The sequence below is a fragment of the Phascolarctos cinereus genome, unplaced genomic scaffold (genome assembly GCF_003287225.1).
Source record: "Phascolarctos cinereus isolate Bilbo 61053 unplaced genomic scaffold, phaCin_HiC Scaffold_1;HRSCAF=81, whole genome shotgun sequence".
NCBI lineage: Eukaryota > Metazoa > Chordata > Mammalia > Diprotodontia > Phascolarctidae > Phascolarctos > Phascolarctos cinereus.
Window position 1 is genome coordinate 126359341 of NW_027555514.1, and position 23465 is coordinate 126382805.

Consider the following 23465-nt stretch of genomic DNA (forward strand, 5'->3'; position numbering starts at 1 on the left):
AGCCTTCTTGCAATTTATAACTCACTATGGATACAGAGAGGTTGGCTTCAGAGCCAGGTAACACAGATCATCCTGAGAAGATTTATAGAAGAAATTTGGTGGGGGAGGGAAGAGAATAACAAGTAGGTAAGAAATTGAACAGACTTGAAATCTATTATAATCATTGACAGTAGTAGAATCACTAGTGAGGTGTATACTCCTACTTTATTGTCCCTCATACAAAATCTGTAAGAAAAAAATGAGACTGGGGCAGCTAGGTGGTGCAGTGGATAGAGTACTGGCCCTGAAGTCAGGAGGACCCAAATTCAAATCTGGCCTCAGACCAAACACTTGACATTTACTAGCTGTGTGACCCTGGGCAAGTCACTTAACCCCAATTGCCTCACCAAAAAAAAAAAGTTAGACTAATCAAATATATTCTTGAGAAATTCATGCTAAAGGAGATACAGATTCAAAATTTTAAGATATTCAAAGTATTCTATGTATCAAAAAATGGAAAATATCCAATTTTCTAGTAACAAAGACATAATTGGTAAGATACCACTAGTTGTTTACTTAAGTATTGTCTTTCTCTTATCTGTACAATCTGAAAATGTTTTATACATTCATTTGGGTATATATGGAGAGAGAACTGACACTAGGGTATACTGAGGGAAATAAGATGTAAGAAGACTAAAAATACAGGAAGGTAGTCTGGAATGTTGAATATCGGGGAACTTGAAATTGGGAAGAATTGTATTTGATCCTGTCTCAGAAATTTGGCCATAGCCAAGTCACTTTAAATCTCTTAGCCTTGTCTGTAAAATTAGAATAATTTTAGAATTTTAGAAGTTTAGAATAATATCTACAGTACTGTCCCTACATGGATGCTGTTAGACTGAAATGTATGACAAATATTTTCAAACTTCTAAGCATTAAATAAATGTTGTTTATTATAATATATTGAAATGATAACATCAAACAGTAGAACTCCACATTTCCCTAAATGCAACCCACAGTCTCTCAAAAGAACTGGATCTAGCTACTCACACAAAGGGCAAGAGGCTGGGGGGATACATATGGAAAGTCCTAGATGTCATTTAGGTATTCACCGCTGCATTTCCTATAGTTCCTACTACATTCTACTTTTAATAAGTGAGGAGTACTAAATAAATAATCGAATTGAAAGTTCCCATTTCCTTATGTTTATGCACATTTTCAATCTATTACTCAAATAACATGGAAATTATCAATTATCAACCTTTAATACTTTGTATTATGTGACACAAATTTGGGTATTTTTTACTATTTTGGTGCAAAATAGAGGAATAGCAAAGTAAGAGTAATCCCCAAATGCTACAGCCAGGGAGGAAATGGGGGGATGTCTGTTCTCAGTACCATCATTAAATGGAGATTTTGGATTTTTTATCTTTTTATAGGCATAGTAGGGACATTTGTATCATTGTAGTTAGTTTGTAAAACTCAATCTCTAAGCTCCATAGTACCTGGCTGAATAAAACTGGTTTACATATTTCAGAAATATGGATACTAATGTACATTTTTACAGCATAGATATTATTAAAAAGTAATATTACTTTAATTTTAATAAATGAAATTAAATTTTAAATATGCTTAATGGATTTGCTACATAAAATATTTTTTGAAATGCTAACAATAATTAGATTTAGACTTATAGGGTTATTGGTCCTACAACTGGTAGAACTTCCAAATCTGTTTTGTATTAGCTCCACCTTCATTTGTAAAGTATCTTTTTTATTTAATATATGAGTTACTGAATCCATAAAAAGTTTAAATAACTTGACTTTATTTTAAGAGCATAAATATTCTAATGTTCTTAAGTCAGGATAATGTTGCATATGGATTTATATGAGTAAAATTTTAGATCTTCAAAATTTCCTACCAATCATACTCAATTTTAGGCTATTTTTTCAAATCTCCTAACATGGTTTTCTGTGTAGTGAAAAAAAATAAGTATTTTTAACTCTGAAGAATAGTTTCCTTTTCAATTAACTTATATTTCTAAGGATAGTAAAGAAGCAAGAAGACACTTATCATGAGAGAAGAAAAGTAAAAATGTGTGGATACAAAGACAGCTTAAAATACAGTTCAAAAATCCATTGAAATAATAAATTAAAAACAGCAGTTTCATGGGATAAATAAAACATCTCTAGAAATAACGAAAACAGAGAAACTTTCCTAAAATTGAAAATCTGTTTTATAAACACACACACACACACACACACACACACACACACACACAAAATTCTTGGGGAAAAATGGACTATGTGAAGATCAAAGTCAGATTAAAACATTGATGCATAAATATAGTATTAACATCCTCATGTCCCAGTATCTTATGTGTTTCATAAATTAAAGATGAGTATCATTTTGCACACAGCAGAAAAGAAGATATTTGTGTTATCAGAATATGGCACCTACTTCAAAATGCAGAGCAACATTTCAGGAGAGTAAGGATGAATGCACATTGTAGAGACATTTTAGATGATCAATATTTAGTCATATTGTAATTGTGCAGCACAGAGATCTTAGAATGAATATTTCTATGGGATAATCTTTTATAATTTGTTATATTCCAACTACATTGACTGGTTTTGTATTAATAGGGTAAAGGCAGTGAATTGCACTAGCTGACCTCACAAGGGGATACGCTTTTTTCCACATGAATAAATTCCCTTCTACCTTGCTCCACTGTCTTCATGTTTGTGTCATTGGTTAAAAAGCTGATATACTAGTAAGATATGTATGACTCAGAGAAAACTCATTACCATAATCAGAAGAAAAAAAACAATTCAAAGCATCATTACTGATAGTACAAGGATAGAATTATCTACCTTAATGAATGAAAGCACATTCTAAGTATTATTTTTTTCAGTCTGACCTTATTGTGGGAAAAGGCAAGTTTTCATAAATTGATAGAGTTCCATGTTTAGTGACAAAATGCTACTTTATTCAGGATGAATAGTTCAGTTTCCATAGGAACTCAGTCCTATTCCTTATTACATAGGTGTTCTCATAAACTGTCACTATTCGACATTAGTAAGACAAAATAAATATATGTCATCAAAGAATTCAGAAAGGGAGTAGAACTAAAACAAAAGTTCCTAACCTGCAGTTCATTAACTTCATAAATATATTTTGAAAACTATATTTCAATATGATTGGTTTCCTTTGCAGTCTGTGCATTGAGTTTTATGAATTTAAAAAAAAATATTTTAAGAATGTTTCACAAGATTGCCAAAGGAGTCCAAAGAAAATGCAAAAACGTATTATTGTTCAACTTCCACTTCCAGGAGCCAAGATGGCGGAGTGAAAAGGTAGTTGCTCTCACTCTCCCCTATCAACCTCTGAAAACCCAGAATATCACCCCAGAAATAAAAACCTGGAACACCTGAACTAGAAGAAAGACAGGGAGCAGCAGTGCAGCAGCCCAGCAAACGGGTCTCCCAGTGCCTCAGCAAAAATAAGGGAGGCAGATAAGTACCCTGCAGCATTCATCTGAAAGGAGGTGAAGAAAACAACCTAAAGGCTTCCTAAAGCCCGGCCTTGCTGATTCCAACCCAACACCAGGTGAGCTGTCAGAGCCCTGCAGCCTCCAATTGTGAAGAAATCCTGAAGCCCAGGTGGTAGAGCAGGCAAACACCAACACCTGGACCTCCAGTGGCTCAGTGAGGGTGGGGAAAAACCAGCTCAGAAAACCACCAGGTGCCTCGGCACTCCACCACAAAGGAATCTCCCAGTGCATTAGCAGAAAGAGGGAGACAACACTGCAGGGGGCCCCAGGCAGATAAACACCCTGCAGCACCCATCTAAAAGGAGCTGAAGAAAGCTAAAGGAAAGGAAAAGCAGGCAACCTAGAATTGCCTGAAAGTTCCAGCCTTGCTGATTCCAGCCCAACACGAGGTAAGCTGCCAGAAACCTACAGCCTCCAATTGCCAGCATAAGAGGCCCCAGCACACAAAGCCAGTGACCAAGACCTAGGCTCCCAACACAAGAAGCTTGGGTCAGTACCCTCTGTTCCCCAGCAGGAGAGCTCAATCTCTTTAAAGGCCAGGGAATAAAGAAACACCATGAGTAAAAAGAAATGTACCATAGATTCATATTATGAGAAGAGTGAAGATCAAGACAGAAATTCTGAAGAGGACAACATTGTCAACAAACCCACATCTGCAACAACAAAAGGGAATATGAACTGGTCTGAAGCCCAAAAAGCCTTCTTAGAAGAGCTCAAGAAGGATTTTAATAGTCAAATGAGAGAGGTAGAAGAGTCCTTCAAAAATACAATTGGCCAATTGGAAAAAAATACACTGAAGAAAACAAGTCCCTAAAAAACACAATTGGCCAATTGAAGAAGGAAGTACAAAAACTAACAGAAGAAAACAATCTGTTAAAAACTAGAATTGGACAAATGGAAACTAATGTCTCTATGAGAGAGCAAGAATCAGTCAAACAGAAACAAAAAAATGAAAAAATAGATGAAAATGTAAAATACCTCATCAGTAAAACAACCGACCTGGAAAATCGACTCAGGAGAGACAATTTAAAAATTATTGGACTACCTGAAAATCATGATGAAAAAAGAGCCTGGACAGTATCTTTCAGGAAATCATAAAGGAAAACTGCCTGAAGTCCTAGAACCAGAAGGGAAAATAACCATAGAAAGAATCCACCGATCACCACCTGAAAGAGATCCCAAATTGACAACCCAAGGAATATAATAGCAAAATTCCAAAATTACCAGATGAAAGAGAAGGTGCTGCAAGCAGCCAGAAAGAAACAATTTAAATATCATGGAACCACAGTCAGGATTACACAGGACCTTGCAGCTTCTACATTAAAAGACCGCAGGGTGTGGAACATGATATTCCATAAGGCAAAGGAGCTTGGAATGCAGCCAAGGATCAATTACCCAGCAAAAATGAGCATCATTTTTCAAGGGAGGAGGTGGATATTCAATGAAATAGGAGACTTCCAAACTTTCCTGATAAAAAGACCAGAGCTCAACAAAAAATTTGATCTTCAAGTACAGGACTCAAGAAGGACTTAAAAAGGTAAATGGGACAGAAAGATACAATATGTTGTTAATAAGGGGGGGGTGTTTAAACCCCTACAAGGGAATACGAACCCTTGAGAACTCTATTGTTATTACACCTTGTTAAAGGAGTATACATAAAGAGGGTGGATATTAGTTGACTTTGATGTAATGATAAAAAAAATCTAATCAAGTAGGTTAAATGGATCCAAATAAGTGGATCAATCTGATCTTAGAAAATGTACTGAGAAAGGAGGAGGCAGACAAGGGTAAATTACATTACAGGAAAAGACACAAAATCCTATTACAGCAGAGGGAAAGAAGGGAGGGGGGAGCATTGTTTGAACCTTACTCTCATCAGATTTGGCTCAAGAAGGGCATAATATAATCAGTTAGGTATAGAAATCTAACTTGCCCTATAGGCAGTAGGAGGGAAAAGGGGAAAGAAAAGGGGGGGGAAAGAAGGGAGGGAAGAAGCAGTAAGACTAAAGGGGAAGAAAAAGGAAAGGGATAATAAAAGGGGGAGGGACTGAAGGAGGCGGTGGTCAAAAGCAAAACACTAGTGAAGGGGGAAAAAAAGGAGAAAGAAAAGCATAAATGGGGGGAAAGGATGGAGAAAAAGACACAGATAGTAATCATAACTGTGAATGTGAATGGGATGAACTCTCCCATAAAACGGAAATGGATTGCAGAATGGATTAAAAACCATAATCCTACAATATGTTGTTTACAGGAAACACATTTGAAAAAGAGTGACACATACAGGGTAAAGGTAAAAGGCTGGAGCAGAATATATTATGCTCAGCTGAAGTAAAAAAAGCAGGGGTAGCAATCCTGATCTCAGACAAAGCAAAAGCAAAAATAGATCTTATCAAAAGAGAGAAAGGAAGGAAACTACATCCTGCTAAAAGGCACCATAGACAATGAAGTAATATCATTACTAAACATATATGCACCAAATGGTATAGCATCCATATTCTTACAGGAGAAGTTCAGGGAGTTACAGGAAGAAATAGACAGCAAAACTATACTAGTGGGGGACCTTAACCTCCTCTTCTCACTACATAAGTCTAACCACAAAATAAGAAAGAAGTTAAGGAGGTGAATAGAACATTAGAAAAGTTAGGTATGATAGACCTCTGGAGAAAACTGAATGGGGATAGAAAGGAATATACTTTTTTCTCAGCAGTACATGGCACATACACAAAAATTGACCATGTACTAGGGCATAAAAACCTCACAATCCAATGCAGAAAGGCAGAAATATTAAATGCATCCTTTTCAGACCATGATGCAATAAAAATTATATGTAATAAAAGGCCATGGAAAGATAGACTAAAAAATAATTGGAAACTAAATAATCTAATCCTAAAAAATGATTGAGTCAAACAATAGATCATAGAAACAATCAATAATTTCACTCAAGACAATGACAATAATGAGACAACATACCAAAACCTATGGGATGCAGCAAAGCAGTTCTTAGGGGAAGTTTTATATCTCTAAATGCTTACATAAATAAAATAGAAAAAGAGGAGATTAATGAATTGGGCATACAACTAAAAAAACTAGAAAAAAAAAATTAAAAATCCTCAACTAAACACCAAATTAGAAATATTGAAAACCAAAGGAAAAATTAATAAAATTGAAATTAAGAAAACTATTGAACTAATAAATAAAACTAAGAGCTGGTTTTATGAAAAAACAATAAAATAGATAAACCTTTGGTTAATTTAATTAAAAAAAAGAAAGAAGAAAACCAAATTACTAGTATCAAGAATGAAAAGGGTGAAGCTACCACCAAGGAAGAGGAAATTAAAACAATAATTAGGAATTATTTTGCCCAACTACCAACAAATTTGACAATCTTAGTGAAATGGATACATATTTACAAAAATATAAATTGCCCAGATTAACCGAAGAGGAAGTAAAATACTTAAATAACCCCATCTCAGAAAAAGAAATTGAACAAGCCATTGATGAACTCCCTAGGAAAAAATCTCCAGGGCCAGATGGATTTACATGCGAATTCTATCAAACATTTAAAGAACAATTAATTCCAATACTATATAGACTATTTGGGAAAATAGGTGAAGAAGGAGTCTTACCAAATTCTTTTTATGATACAAATATGGTGTTGATACCTAAACCAGGAAGAGTCAAAATAGAGAAAGAAAATTATAGACCAATTTCTCTAATGAATATAGATGCAAAAATTTTAAACAAAATACTAGCAAGTAGATTGCAGCAACTTATCACGAGAATAATACACTATGACCAGGTAGGATTTATACCAGGAATGCAGGGTTGGTTCAATATTAGGAAAACTATCAGCATCATTGAGCATATCAACACAAAACCAACAGAAACCACATGATCATCTCAATAGATGCAGAAAAAGCTTTTATAAAATCAACACCCATTCCTATTAAAAACACTAGAAAGCATAGGTATAAATGGAGTCTTCCTTAAAATAATAAATAGCATCTTATCTAAAACCTTCAGCAAGCATTATATGTAATGGGGACAGGCTAGAAGCATTTCCAATAAGATCGGGGGTGAAACAAGGATGTCCATTATCACCACTGTTATTCAATATTGTACTGGAAACCTTAGCTTTAGCAATAAGAGAAGAAAAAGAAATTGAAGGCATTAGAATAGGCAAAGAAGAAACAAAGCTATCACTCTTTGCAGATGACATGATGATATACTTAGAGAATCCTAGAGAATCAAGTAAAAAACTACTTGAAATAATAAACAACTTTAGCAAAGTTGCAGGCTATAAAATAAACCCACATAAATCATCAGCATTTCTATATATTACCAACAAAGCCCAACAGCAAGAGATAGAAAGAGAAATCCCATTTAAACTTACTTTACACATTATGAAATACTTAGGAGTCTACCTCCAAAACAAACCCAGGAACTCTATGAACACAATTACAAAACACTTTTCACACAAATAAAATCAGATCTAAATAATTGGAAAAACATCAGTTGCTCATGGGTAGGCCAGCTAATATAATAAAAATGACAATCCTACCTAATTACTTATTCAGTGCCATACCAATCAAACTACCAAAAATTATTTTATAGAGTTAGAAAAAATAATAACAAGATTCATTTGGAAAAACAAAAGGTCCAGAATATCAAAGGAACTAATGAAAAGAAATGCAGGGGAAGGTGGCCTAGCAATTCCAGATCTTAAATTGTATTATAAAGCAGCAATCATCAAAACTGCTTGGTACTGGCTAAGAAATAGGGAGGTGGATCAGTGGAATAGGTTAAATATGCAAGACACAGTAGTCAATGACTATAGTAATCTATTATTTGATAAACCCAAAGACCCCAGCTTCTGGGATAAGAACCCACTCTTTGAAAAAAACTGCTGGGAAAACTGGAAAAGAGTATGGCAGAAACTAGGCATAGACCCAAATCTCACACCATATACCAAAATAAAGTCAAAATGGGTTCAGGACTTAGATATAAAGGCTGATACCATAAGTAAACTGGGAGAACAAGGAATAGTTTACCTATCAGATCTATGGAGAACAGAAGAATTCATGACCAAACAGGAGATAGAGAACATTATGAAAAGCAAAATGGATAATTTTGATTACATTAAATTGAAAAGTTTTTGCACAAACAAAGCCAATGCAACTAAGATTAGAAGGAAGGTAGAAAATTGGGAAAGAATTTTTACAACCAGTCTCTTGATAAAGGCCTCATTTCTAAAAATATAGAGAATTAAGACAAATTTATAAGAACACAAGCCATTCCCCAATTGATAAATGGTCAAAGGATATGAACAGACAGTTCTCAGATGAAGAAATTAAAGCCATCTATAGTCATATGAAAAAATGCTCTAAATCATTATTGATTAGAGAAATGCAAATCAAAACAACTCTGAGGTACCACATCACACCTATCAGATTGGCCAACATGACAAAACAGGAAAATGATAAATGTTGGAGAGATGTGGGAAAATTGGAACACTAATACATTGTTGGTGGAGTTGTGAAATGATCCAACCATTTTGGAGAACAATTTGGAACTATGCCCAAAGGGCTACAAAAATGTGCATACCCTTTGATCCAGCAATAGCACTTCTAGGGCTATATCCCAAAGAGATCAAACAAATGGGAAAAGGACCCACATGTACAAAAATATTCATAGCAGCTCTTTTTGTGGTGGCAAAGAATTGGAAATTGAGAGGATGCCCATCAATTGGGGAATGGCTGATGAAGTTGTGGTATATGAATGTAATGGAATACTATTGTGCTATAAGAAATGATGAACAGGCTGACTTCAGAAAAACCTGGAAAGACTTATATGGTCTGATGCAGAGTGAAATGAGCAGAACCAAGAGGACTTTGCTCACAATAACAGCCATGTTATGCGATGACTAAGATTGTTAAACTGAACCCTTCTCAGCATTACAAGGATCTAAGACATCTCCAGAGGCCTCGGGATGGAAAATGCTGTCCACATCCAAAGAAGGGACTATGGAAGTTGGATCGCTATTACTTATTTTTACCCTCTGTTGAGTTTTGTTTCATCTTTCTGATGGTTCCTCCTATTGGTATTAATTTTTACTTATAACTTCACTAATGTGAAAATATGTTTAATGGGTATGTAAATGTAAAGCCTATATCAGATTGTGTGCTGTCTTGGGGAGGGTGGGGGGGAGGAAAAGGGAGAAAAATTTTCAACTCAAAAGCATATGGAAGTGATTGTTGATAAATCAAAATAAATTAATAAAATTTAAAAAAAAGATAAAAATATTATTGTTCAGTCATTCCAACTCTTCATGAGCCCATGATCATAGTATGTCAGGCCCTTCTATCCTCCACTATATCCCAAACACTATCCACATTCACGTTCATTGCTTTGATGACACTATTTATGTCATTGTCTGCCATCACTTTCTCCTTTTACTTTAATCTTTCCCAAGATCAGGATCTTTTTCAATGAGTCTTATCTTTTCATTTTGTACTGAGAGTATTTGGGCTTCAGCTTCAGTATTTTACCTTCCAATGAATAGTCTGAATTGGCATTGTCTCAGTCAAACTGAGACCTGCAAAAGACCTTAACTTAAAAAGGTCAGGACTCCCATTGTATGTGGGGCTAACTCCAGTTGTCCTGATGTACTCAGATGGCTCCAGAGGAGAAAATGAGGTTGATGACCTTGCACAGCCCTCCCTCAATTAAGTCCAGTTCATTTGCAAGTCATGGCATCCTCTTCCTGCTGTCATAGTCCTCTTCAGGAATAAAGGACAAGCAACATCACACTAGCAATGAGAGAGTCAGGTACCAGAAGCTCTCCAAATGGTTTTCCCCTTGGAAGAGGGCACAGAATCCTAAAGTATCCATGAAAATTCCCTTAATCATAAGGTGTGATGATTACATATGCAAGTATTTGTATTCCAATACAAATTTTCTGGTGTGACCACCATATGCCCAGGCATTGCTGACCAGGTACAGAATAAGAATATAGCTGTAGTCTCCAGAATGATAAAAGTCAAGATAATTTCTTCACCTGACACAAGTATATTGACTGAATAGAAGGCTTCATTCTAGCTTCCTTCTCACCTTCCAGACAATAAGCATCAGGAAATAGAAATATTATGAATCTGGGCCTTTCATTTTCCACTATAAATCCTTCTAAAATGGATGTTTTTTTGGGGGGGTGGTCAAAATATATGACAAAATAAATTTTCTCACTCCAAATAAATGAGATGAGTATGCATCTGTCTGTCTCTCTGTCATGTTGGCACTTAAATAAGGATTTAAACAATGAAAGTGAGAGTGACAAACAGTTTAGATATGGCTCATGTACACATTCCCAAACTTCTATATCTTCAGGAATCTTATTTCATATTTTAATAGCCATTCCAAAAATGGAATAATGCATTGTTAAATGGAATTATTTCCCTTATGAGGGCTGTCCTATTCTATATAAGAAGATAATTGCATAACTCTAGATCATAAAAAGGGGTAGGAGCATTGTTTATGTGTAAAATATGTAATACAAAAACCCTTTTCTTAATATTCTGCCTTTTAAAAAAATTCAGAGGCATAACTCCTCTCTCTTCCCTACTTGCCACTCAATAAAGACAAATTTTTTTTTTCATTTCTACAGTTAGCACAGGAGTTCAAGGACATAGGTGCCAATACTCAATCAGTCAGTTGATAGTTTAGGTGTGATATTGTAACAAAATAAATGCCCATAGGCCACTCAAAATAAAAAAAAAAAACGGAGATTTATTTAGCCTTAGCAGGAGAAGTAAATTCAACAAGGACAGAAATTGAGAAGCTCTTCCATGAGGTGATTCAGCTGAGTGAAGTTCTCATCAAAATTCACCAGCCAAGAATTTGAAAGACCCTCTAACATTCTATAGAAAGTGACATTTATGTTGAGGCTGAATGGGATCAAGTTGTCCCAAGAAGTGAAAGTGAGCTTCTGCTTCCAGGAGCCAAAACGGCAGAGTAAAAAGGTAGTCACTCTCACCCTCCCATATCAACCCCTGAAAGCCCAGAAATATCACCCAAGGAAAAACCCTAGAACAGCTGAACCAGAAGAAAGATGGGGAATAGCAGTCCAGTAAGCCCAGTAGCTTGAGGGATTAATGGGAGAGGCCCATCGTGCCCTGGGGAAAGGGGTGCAGTAGAGAAAGAGCTAGCTGAAAGTGCCACTTTAGCATACCAGGAGGAGATCCTGAAACCCAGGTGGTGGAGCAGGCAAACATCAACACATGGACCTCGGAGTGCCTCTGGGAGGGTGGGGGAACCAGAAGAAATCAGCTCAGAAAACCACCAGGTGCTTTGGCACTCTACAGTGCCTCAGCAAAAATCTGTGAAGTGCCCCAAGGGGCCCCAGGTAAAAACAAAAACAAAAACAAAAACATCCTGCAACCTCCATCTGAAAGGAGCTGAAGAAAGTGAAAATAAAGGAAAAGCAGGCAATATCCAGGATCCAGACTACCCAATCCTAGCCCTAGAGCTCCAGTGTTGCTGATTCTAGCCCTACACCAGGTAAGCTGCCAGAACCATACATCCTCCAACTGCCAACGTCAGGGGCCCCAGCACACAAAGACAGTAACTGACCCAAAGCTCCCAACAGAAGGAGCTTGGGTCAGTGCCCTCTGCTCCCCAACAGGACAGCTCAATCTCTTTAAAGGCTAGGAAATAAGCAAACACCATGAATAAGAAAGAAATGTACCATTGATTCACATTATGAGAACAGTGAAGATCAAGGCAGAAATTCTGAAGAGGACAACATTGTCAACAAACCCACAACTGGAATCTCAAAAGGGAATATGAACTGGTCTGAAGCCAAAAAGCCTTCTTAGAAGAGCTCAAGAAGGATTTTAAAAGTCAAATGAGAGAGGTAGAGGAATCCTTAAAAAATACAATCGGCCAACTAGAAAAAAAAGTACACGAAGAAAACAAGCCCCTAAAAAATATAATTGGCCAAATGGAAAAAAAAAAGTACACTCAATGTAGGAGGATGGAACCCCATTATAGTGAATTATAGAATTTTCTCCAAAATAAATACATCACTACCATCACCCATTTTTATTCATCATTCCTTCACTTTTCATCCTCTTCCTGCTGCCGTTTCTTGATTGCTTTGAGTTTCAGCCCCTCAGGATAGTTATTATCAAACAACCATAGTACTTTCAGTAATTACACAGACAAAAATGTATACACACACATATGCACAAGCACACACATCTACATTCTATCCCTCTTCCCACCCCCAGATAATCTTATAGTTCCTGTAGGCATTCCTGATTTCCGTTTTTGTGGTCTGGGGTAGATGCTGAGTAAGACCTCTCTGTACACACTCTCTCTGTCTCTGTCTCTCTGTCTCTATCTCTCTCTGTCTCTGTATGTGTGTTTTGAGGGAGGCAGAATTAGTTACATAGGATGAACAAGCAGGGATGAATTGAAATATCATAGACCTTATTGCATTATATTTCATCCAAATCCATCCCTCTTACAAATTTTCCTACTTCTGCTATTAACGTCACTATCCTACCAGTCACCTAGATTCACAACCTCAATGTCATCCTCGATCCTTCATTTTCATTTATTCCATATACCCAGCAATTGCTGTTTTATATGCTTCTTTCATCTGTCTCTTCTCTCCTCACACAGCCATCACCCTCATTCTCTCATTTCTTATCACTTGATCTATTACAACAGCTTCTTAATTTTTACTCTCAAATATCTTCCAATTCTATCCTCCACTTAGGTGTCAAAGTAATTTTCATAAAGTTCAACTTTCACCATGTCACTGCCCTAATCAAAAAATGGTTTGCTGCCTATTAATTCAAAGATCAAATATTATTTTGTCTTCATAAAACATATTCAAAAGAAAATATTCATTTATGATTACTTTTGTGTATGTTATTAATGCACATGAACTTCAACTATATGTTATATAACATATATAAATATAAATACATTAGAATACATGTGATTTTTTTTCCTAGTGGGGACATGTGATAAAAATAGTTTAAATGTAAAATATGTTAAATAGCATGGCATAAGGATGCAAATGAAAATAATGGAGTCTGATTTTTAAAGGGCTTTGGATTCCAAGAGCAGTTCTCTTTACTTTATTCACTAGATAATTGAGAATAATTAGTAATTTTGAGTAGTAGTTACCTGATCAAAGCAATACACTTGGAGGATTATCTAAGAATTGCCTTTGACATATGAAATGGAATGTGGATCGAAAATAGAGAAGTAGAAGATCTATACATTTTGGAGTATCTAGGTTAAAGGAAATGAGGACTTTTAATAAGGAGGTGAAGTGGTAGCATAAAGAAGTAAATGAATTTGAAAGATACTGTCACAGCATAATCAGCAGGTCTTTGCAATTGCTTGAAATGGGAAGAACAAAGAGAAAAAGTTTTAAGTTGAAGTTCTTAAACTTCAAAAAGTTTCAGATAGTCAAATTTTCTTAGATGCAGCAGTACTTTGTCTAAGATAAGATTTCATCTTATTTATCATGAAATCACCAACTCACCTCCAAAAAAATTTTCCTATACCTCAACTGCAGTCACTGGAAAGTTTCCAAGTTTAGATATGCAATACAAATGTCCATTGAAATAGAAAAGCAGTGTGAGCATAACAATCTTTTTTTCCAAAGGACAGAAGAAAAGGAAAGATACAAAAAGACATGCTTAGGACATAGAAGTTTTCCATGAAATATAAAACAATTTATTCAAGCCTTTCTCTGCCTTGCAGAGGCTTATCTCAGTCTAAAATATTCTTGATGAATAACTGTATTTGCAAATATTGACCATATATTAGTATATACAATTTTATAGTTAAAAGCAGAAAGCATAATGCAATACAATTATATTTGATAAAGGACCAAGGAAACATACATTAACAACTAATCATAGCGTAAACAACCTAAACAAAGAATGAGTGGGGTAAAGAATAAATCACAGAAACAATTAATAATTTCATTGAAGAGAATGATAATATTGACACAACAAATCAAAATCTGTGGAATACAGCAAAAGCAGTGATTTATATCTCCAAATGCTTACATTAATAAAATAGAGTAAGAACTGACTAATGAATTGAGCATGGAATTAAAAAAAATAGAAAAAAATTAAAATCCCCAATTAAACATTAAATTAGAAATTTTAAAAATTATTGTTAAGATTGATAAAATTGAGAGAAAAAAAGAATTAATAAATAAAACTAGTAGTTAGTTTTGTGAAAAAGACAAATAAAATAGATAAACAGTAGATAAAAAGATAAAGTAGATAAACAGAGATAAAAAGAAAAGAAAACCAAATCACTATTATCAAAAATTAAAAGAATTAATATACCACTAGTGAAAATGAAATTAAAGCAATTATTAGGTGTTGTTTTGCACAATTATATAACAATAAATTTAACAATTTAAGTGAAATTTAAAAATATTTACAGAATATTGTTTACAGATTACCAAAAGAGGAAATAGAATATCTAAATACACCTGTTTTAGAAAAATAAATTGAAAAGGCCATAAATGAGATTCCTAAGAGAAAAGCAGTAGAATAACATGTATTTATGAGTGAAGTCTATCAAACATTTAAAGATCAACTAATTTCAATATTAAATTAATTATTTGGAATAATAGGTAAAGAAGGGATCCTATCAAATTTCTTCTAAGAAACAAATATGATATTGATACCTAAACCAAGAAAAGTTAAAACAGGGGAAAAAATTATAGATTGATTTCATTCATGAATATGGAGGCAAAATCCTAAATAAAATATTAACTGAAAGATTACAACAACATATTACAAAGATTATATATCATGATCATGTGGAATTTATACCAGGAATACAGGGATGTTTTAACATAAGGAAACTATTAACTTAATTGATTACATCAATAATAAAAGTTTAAAAAGCATATGATTATATCAATAGATGCAGAAAAGGCTTTGACAAATTTCAACATTCATTTTTATTAAAAAACACTTCAAAGTTTTGGTATAAATAGATTTTCATTAAATTGATAGAAAAAAAAAGTATCTAAAGCCATCAGCAAGTGTTATTTGTAATACGATATACTGGAAGCCTTCCCAGTAAGATCAGGTACAAAACAAGGATGTTTACTGTCAACAATATTATTCAATATCCTATTGGAAATCCTAACAACAGCAATAAGAGAAGAAAAAGAAATTAGAGAAATCTGAATAGGGGGTGAGGTAATAAAATTATCTCTTTTTGCAGACAATATGATGATATACTTGGAAAATCCCCAACTATAGAGAGAGTAATCACGTAAGAATTGGCAAAAGGAAACTTTCTGCCTCTTCAAACATCCCTATTATATGCTCCCCTATCTGCATAATAGTGAAACAATGCCACCCAGCTGATAACCTGATGTCAGCTTCAATTCTTTCTCAAGCTACAATGAAGATCTATTTAGTGACTTTGTGCTCCACTATTAGCCTGGCCATGTGCTAATAGCAGCCACCTCAGTAATTGCTTTCCTCCTTTTTGCCCATGGATAGTGATAGATCAGTATTTTCTTTGGATACCTAGGATGAAAAAATGTAACCAGAGAAAAGGAATAAGCATCTTCACCTATTTCTCCTGTGTTGTTATCTAGGCCCAACTAACTAAATAAGACCATTAACATTTTTCTTTTTCATAATTTTCCAAATTTCCCATATTTCCTCTCCATCTCTTCATTTCACTAACACAAAGATAGAATGCCCCAACTTTGATATCAAAATAACATGCAGGTTTGAAATTTTAAAAGTAAAAAAGTAATATGGCAGATAGAGAGAAATGATAACCCAGGTTCATAAGTTATTGAGATGACTAATCACATGATGATAAACAGTTTGTATTATGTGGGAGCTACTCTGGAACAAGAGACACATGTGAACTGTACAGTTTTGATCTTCAGTGATTCTCAGTAGATACTTTGTTCACTGTGAGTCCTATTGTTCTCTTTCTAGCACTTGTAGCTCATTAATGATTACTGATTGATACAAATTCCTAGAATCATGGGTAAAATGATGCACTCAATGTGAGGAAGACTCAAGTTCAAACTCTGTCTTAGAAACTTCTTAGCTGTATATACTTATTAGCTATACAGCCCTGGTCAAATCACTTAGTGACTCAACCTTTATGTCCCCACCTAAAAAAATGAGAATGATATTTTACCTTGAAAATTGTGCTCAATTTGAGTAGTTGTTTCTTGGTTGTATTCTAAGCTCCTTTGCCTGTCATATTTCAGGCCCTGCTATCCCTTAAGGTGAAGCTGCTAAGTACTGTATAATCCTAACTGTGATACCACAATTCTTAAATTGTTTTTTCCTGACTGATTGAAGTATTTTCTCCTTGACCTGATAATTCTTGAATTTGGCTATAATAGTTCTTGGAGTTTTCATTTTGAGATCTCTTTTAGAATGTGTTACGTAGGTTCTTCAATGACAATTTTACCCTGTGGTTCTAGGACCTCAGGGGAGTTTTCCTTGTTGATTTCTTTTTTTAAAAAATTCTTAATTAATTTATTTTGAATTATCAACAATCACTTCCATAAGCTTTTGAGTTTTAAATTTTATCCCCCTCCCTCCATAAGGTATCACACAATTTTATATAGGTTATACAAATATTATCCTCTTCTTTTTTTAAAAAAATATTAATTTGTTTTCATTTGTCAAAAATCACTTCCATATGCTTTTGAGTTTAAATTTTTCTCCGACTTCCTCCCCACAGCCCTCCTAAAGAGGGCCCACAATCTCATAAAGGCTATACATTTACATTCCTATTAAACATATTTTCACATTACTTAAGTTGTAAGTAAAAATTAAAACCAATAGGAAGAACCATTTGAAAAAGAGGAAAAAAACTCAACAGAAGAGAAAAAAAATGATAACTATTCAACTTCCATAGTTTTTTCTTTGGATGTGGATAGCATTTTCAATCACAAGGCCTGTGGGGATGTCTTAGATCCTTGTATTGCTGAGAAGGGCTAAGTTTATCAATAGTAGTCGTCACACAACATGGCTGTTATTGTGTACAATGTTCTCTTGGTTCTGCTCACTTCACTCAGCATCACAGCATACAAGTCTTTCCATGTTTTTCTGAAGTCAGCCTGTTCATCATTTCTTATAGCACAACAGTATTCCATTACATTCATATACCACAACTTGCTCAGCCATTCCCCAATTGATGAGCTTCCTCTCAATTTCCAATTCGTTGCCACCACAGAAAGACCTACTATGAATATTTTTGTACCTGTGGGTCCTTTTCCCATTTCTATGATGTCTTTGGGATATAGCCCTAGAAGTGTTATTGCTAGGTCAAAGGGTATGCACATTTTTATAGCCCTTTGGGCATATTTCCAAACTGTTCACCAAAATGGTTGGATCATTTCACAACTCCTCCCATAATGCATTAGTGTTCGAATTTTTCCCACATCTTCTCCAACGTTTATCACTTTACTGTTTTGTCATGTTGGCCAATCTGATAGATGTGATGTGGTACCTCAGAGTTCTTTTGATTTGCATTTCTCTAATCAATAATGATTTAAGCATTTTTCATATGACTATAGATGGCTTTAATTTCTTCATCTGAGAACTGTCTGTTCATATCCTTTGACCATTTATCAATTGGGGAATGGCTTGTGTTCTTATAAATTTGTCTTAATTCTCTATATATTTTAGAAATGAGGCCCTTATCAGAGAGACTGGTTGTAAAAATTCTTTCCCAATTTTCTACCTTCCTTCTAATCTTAGTTGCATTGGCTTTGTTTGTGCAAAAACTTTTCAATTTAATGTAATCAAAATTATCTATTTTGCTTTTTGTAATGTTCTCTATTGCCTGTTTGGTTATGAATTCTTCTGTTCTCCATAGATCTGATAGGTAAACTAGTCCTTGTTCTCCCAGTTTGCTTATAGTATCAGCCTTTATATCTAAATCATGAACCCATTTTGACTTTATTTTGGTATATGATGTGAGATTTGGGTCTATGCCTAGTTTCTGCCATACTCTTTTCCAGTTTTCCCAGCAGTTTTTTCAAAGATGGGTTCTATCCCAGAAGCTGGGGTCTTTGGGTTTATCAAATAATAGATTACTATAGTCATTGACTACTGTGTCTTGCATATTTAACCTATTCCACTGATCCACCTCCCTATTTCTTAGCCAGTACCAAGCAGTTTTGATGATTGCTGCTTTATAATACAATTTAAGATCTGGAATTGCTAGGCCACCTTCCCCTGCATTTCTTTTCATTAGTTCCTTTGATATTCTGGACCTTTTGTTTTTCCAAATGAATCTTGTTATTTTTTTTCTAACTCTATAAAATAATTTTTTGGTAGTTTGATTGGTATGGCACTGAATAAGTAAATTAGCTTAGGTAGGATTGTCATTTTTATTATATTAGCTCGGCCTACCCAGAGAGCTAATTATTTAGATCTGATTTTATTTGTGTGAAAAGTGTTTTGTAATTGTGTTCATAGAGTTCCTGGGTTTGTTTCGGAGGTAGACTCCTAAATATTTTATAATGTCTACAGTAAGTTTAAATGGGATTTCTCTTTCTATCTCTTGCTGTTGGGCTTTGTTGGTAATATATAGAAATGCATGATTATGGGTTTATTTTATAGCCTGCAACTTTGCTAAAGTTGTTTATTATTTCAAGTAGTTTTTTACTTGATTCTCTAGGATTCTCTAAGTATATCATCATGTCATCTGCAAAGAGTGATAGCTTTGTTTCTTCTTTGCCTATTCTAATGCCTTCAATTTTTTTTTTCTTCTCTATTGCTAAAGCTAATGTTTCCAGTACAATATTGAATAACAGTGGTGATAATGGACATCCTTTGTTTCACCCGATCTTATTGGAAATGCTTCTAGCTTGTCCCATTACATATAATGCTTGCTGAAGGTTTTAGATAGATGCTATTTATTATTTTAAGGAAGACTCCATTTATCTATGCTTTCTAGTGTTTTAATAGGAATGGGTGTTGTATTTGTCAAAAGCTTTTTTCTCATCTATTGAGATGATCATGGTTTCTTTGGTTTTGGTGTTGATATGCTCAATTATGCTGATAGTTTTCCTAATATTGAACCAACCCTGCATTCCTGGTATAAATCCTACCTGGTCATAGTGTATTATTCTTGTGATAAGTTGCTGCAATCTATTTGCTAGTATTTTGTTTAAAATTTTTGCATCTATATTCATTAGAGAAATTGGTCTATAATTTCTTTCTCTGTTTTGACTCTTCCTGGTTTAGGTATCAACACCATATTTGTATCATAAAAAGAATTTGGTAAGACTCCTTCTTCACCTATTTTCCCAAATAGTCTATATAGTATTGGAATTAATTGTTCTTTAAATGTTTGATAGAATTCTCATGTAAATCCATCTGGCCCTGGAGATTTTTTCCTAGGGAGTTCATCAATGGCTTGTTCAATTTCTTTTTCTGAGATGGGGTTATTTAAGTATTTTACTTCCTCTTCTGTTAATCTGGGCAATTTATATTTTTGTAAATATGTATCCATTTCACTAAGATTGTCAAATTTGTTGGCATATAGTTGGGCAAAATAATTCCTAATTATTGTTTTAATTTCCTCTTCCTTGGTGGTAGCTTCACCCTTTTCATTCTTGATACTAGTAATTTGGTTTTCTTCTTTCTTTTTAATTAAATTAACCAAAGGTTATTATTTTTTTTTTTTTCATAAAACCAGCTCTTAGTTTTATTTATTAGTTCAATAGTTTTCTTAATTTCAATTTTATTATTTTTCCTTTGGTTTTCAATATTTCTAATTTGGTGTTTAGTTGAGGATTTTTAATTTGTTCTTTTTCTAGTTTTTTTAGTTGTATGCCCAATTCATTGATCTCCTCTTTTTCTATTTTATTTATGTAAGCATTTAGAGATATAAAACTTCCCTAAGAACTGCTTTCACTGCATCCCATAAGTTTTGGTATGTTGTCTCATTATTGTCATTCTCTTGAATGAAATTATTGATTGTTTCTATGATTTGTTGTTTGACCCAATCATTTTTTAGGATTAGATTATTTAGTTTCCAATTATTTTTAGTCTATCTTTCCATGGCCCTTTATTACATATAATTTTTATTGTGTCATGATCTGAAAAGGATGCATTTAATATTTCTGCCTTTCTGCATTGGATTGTGAGGTTTTTATGCCCTAGTACATGGTCAATTTTTGTGTATGTCATGTACTCCAGAGAAAAAAGTATATTCCTTTCTATCCCCATTCAGTTTTCTCCAGAGGTCTATCATACCTAACTTTTCTAATGTTCTATTCACCTCCTTAACTTCTTTCTTGTTTATTTTGTGGTTAGATTTATCTAGTACAGAGAGGGGGAGGTTCAGGTCCCCACTAGTATAGTTTTGCTGTCTATTTCTTCCTGTAACTCCCTGAACTTCTCCTCTAAGAATTTGGATGCTATACCATTTGGTGCATATATGTTTAGTAATGATATTACTTCATTGTCTATGGTGCCTTTTAGCAGGATGTAGTTTCCTTCCTTATCTCTTTTGATTAGATGTATTTTTGCTTTGCTTTGTCTGAGATCAGTATTGCTACCCCTTCTTTTTTACTTCAGCTGCATAATATATTCTGCTCCAGCCTTTTACCTTTACCCTGTATGTGTCACTCTTTTTCAAATGTGTTTCCTGTAAACAACATATTGTAGGATTATGGTTTTTAATCCATTCTGCAATCCATTTCTGTTTTATGGGAGAGTTCATCCCATTCACATTCACAGTTATGATTACTATCTGTGTCTTTTCTCCATCCTTCCCCCCTCTTTATGCTTTTCTCCTTTCTCTCCCCCACTAGTGTTTTGCTTTTGACCACTGCTCCTTCAGTCCCTCCTTCCTTCTCTTATCCCTTTCCCTTTTCTTACCCTTTACCTTTTCTGCTTGTTCCCTCCCTTCTATTTCACCCTCCCTTTTCTTTCACCTTTTCCCTTCTACTGCCTATAGGGCAAGTTAGATTTCTATACCTAACTTTATGTTATCCCTTCTTGAGCCAAATCTGATGAGAGTAAGGTTCAAACAATGCTCACCCCCCCTTCTTTCCCTCTGCTGTAATAGGATTTTGTGTCTTTTCCTGTAATGTAATTTACCCTTGTCTGCCTCCTCCTTTCTCAGTACCTTTTCTAAGATCAGACTAATCCACTTACTTGGATCCATTTAACCCACTTGATTAGATTTTTTTTATCATTACATCAAAGTCAACTAATATCCACCCCTTTATGTATACTCCTTTAACATGGTGTAATAACAATAGTTCTCAAGCTGCAAGTGTCATCTTCCCTTGTAGGGATGTAACATCCCTTATTAACAACATATTGTATCTTCTTCCCATTTACCTTTTTAGTCTTTCTTGATCCTGTACTTGAAGATCAAATTTTTTGTTGAGCTCTGGTCTTTTTATCAGGAAGTTTGGAAGTCTCCTATTTCATTGAATATCCATCTCCTCCCTTGAAAAATGATGCTCATTTTTGCTGGGTATTGATCCTTGGCTGCAATCCAAGCTCCTTTGCCTTAAGAATATCATGTTCCATGCCCTGCTTTTAATGTAGAAGCTGCAAGGTCCTGTGTAATCCTACTGTGGTTCCATGATATTTAAATTGTTTCTTTCTGGCTGCTTGCAGTTCTCTTTCATCTGGTAATTTTGGAATTTTGCTATTATATTTCTTGGCATTGTCAATTTGGGATCTCTTTCAGGTGGTGAGTGGTATTCTTTCTATGGTTATTTTACCTTCTGGTTCTAGGACTTCAGGCAGTTTTCCTTTATGATTTCCTGAAAGATACTGTCCAGGCTCTTTTTTCATCATGATTTTCAGGTAGTCCAATAATTTTTAAATTGTCTCTCCTGAATCGATTTTCCAGGTCAGTTGTTTTACTGATGAAGTATTTAATGTTTTCATCTGTTTTTTTTTTCATTTTTTTGTTTCTGTTTGAATGATGCTTGCTCAATCATAGACTTATTAGTTTCCATTTGTCCAATTCTAGTTTTTAACAGATTGTTTTCTTCTGTTTTTTTTGTACTTCCTTCTTCATTGGCCAATTTGTTTTTTAGGGACTTGTTTTCTTCAGTGTACTTTTTTCCAATTGGCCAATTGTATTTTTTAAGGACTGTTCTACCTCTCTCATTTGACTGTTAAAATCCTTCTTGAGTTCTTCAAGAAGGCTTTTTGGGCTTTTGACCAGTTCATATTTCCTTTTGCTGTTGCAGATGTGAGTTTGTTGACAATGTTTTTCTCTTTAAAATTTCAGTCTTGAACTTCACTCTTCACATAATATGAATCTATGGCACATTTCTTTTTACTCATGGTGTTTCTTTATTCCCTGGCCTTTAAAGAGATTGAGCTCTCCTTCTGGTGAACAGAGAGCACTGATTTCTTGTGTTGGGAGCCTAGGTTTTGGTCACTGGCTTTGTGTGCTGGGGCCTCCTGTGTTGGTAATTAGAGGCTGTAGGGTTCTGGCAGCTTACCCCATGTTGGGCTGGAGTCAGTAAGGCTGGAACCTTCAGGCAATTCTAGGTTGCCTGCTTTTCCTTTCCTTTAGCTTTCTTCAGCTCCTTTTAGATGGGTGCTACAGGGTGTTTATCTGCCTGTGGCCCCTTGCAGTACTGCCTCCCTAGTTTCTGCTAATGCACTGGGAGATTCCTTTGCAGTAGAGTGCTGAGGCGCCTGGTGATTTTCCGAGTTGGCCTCCACTGGTTCCCCTGCCCTTACCGAGGCCCTTGGAGGTCCAGGTGTTGGTTTTTGCCTGCTGTACCACCTGGACTTCAGGATTTCTTCCTGGTTGACAATTGGGTTCTGCAGGGCTCAGACTGCTCACCTGGTGTTGGGCTGGAACAAGCAAGGCCGGGGCTTTAGGAAGACTTAGGTTGCTTTCT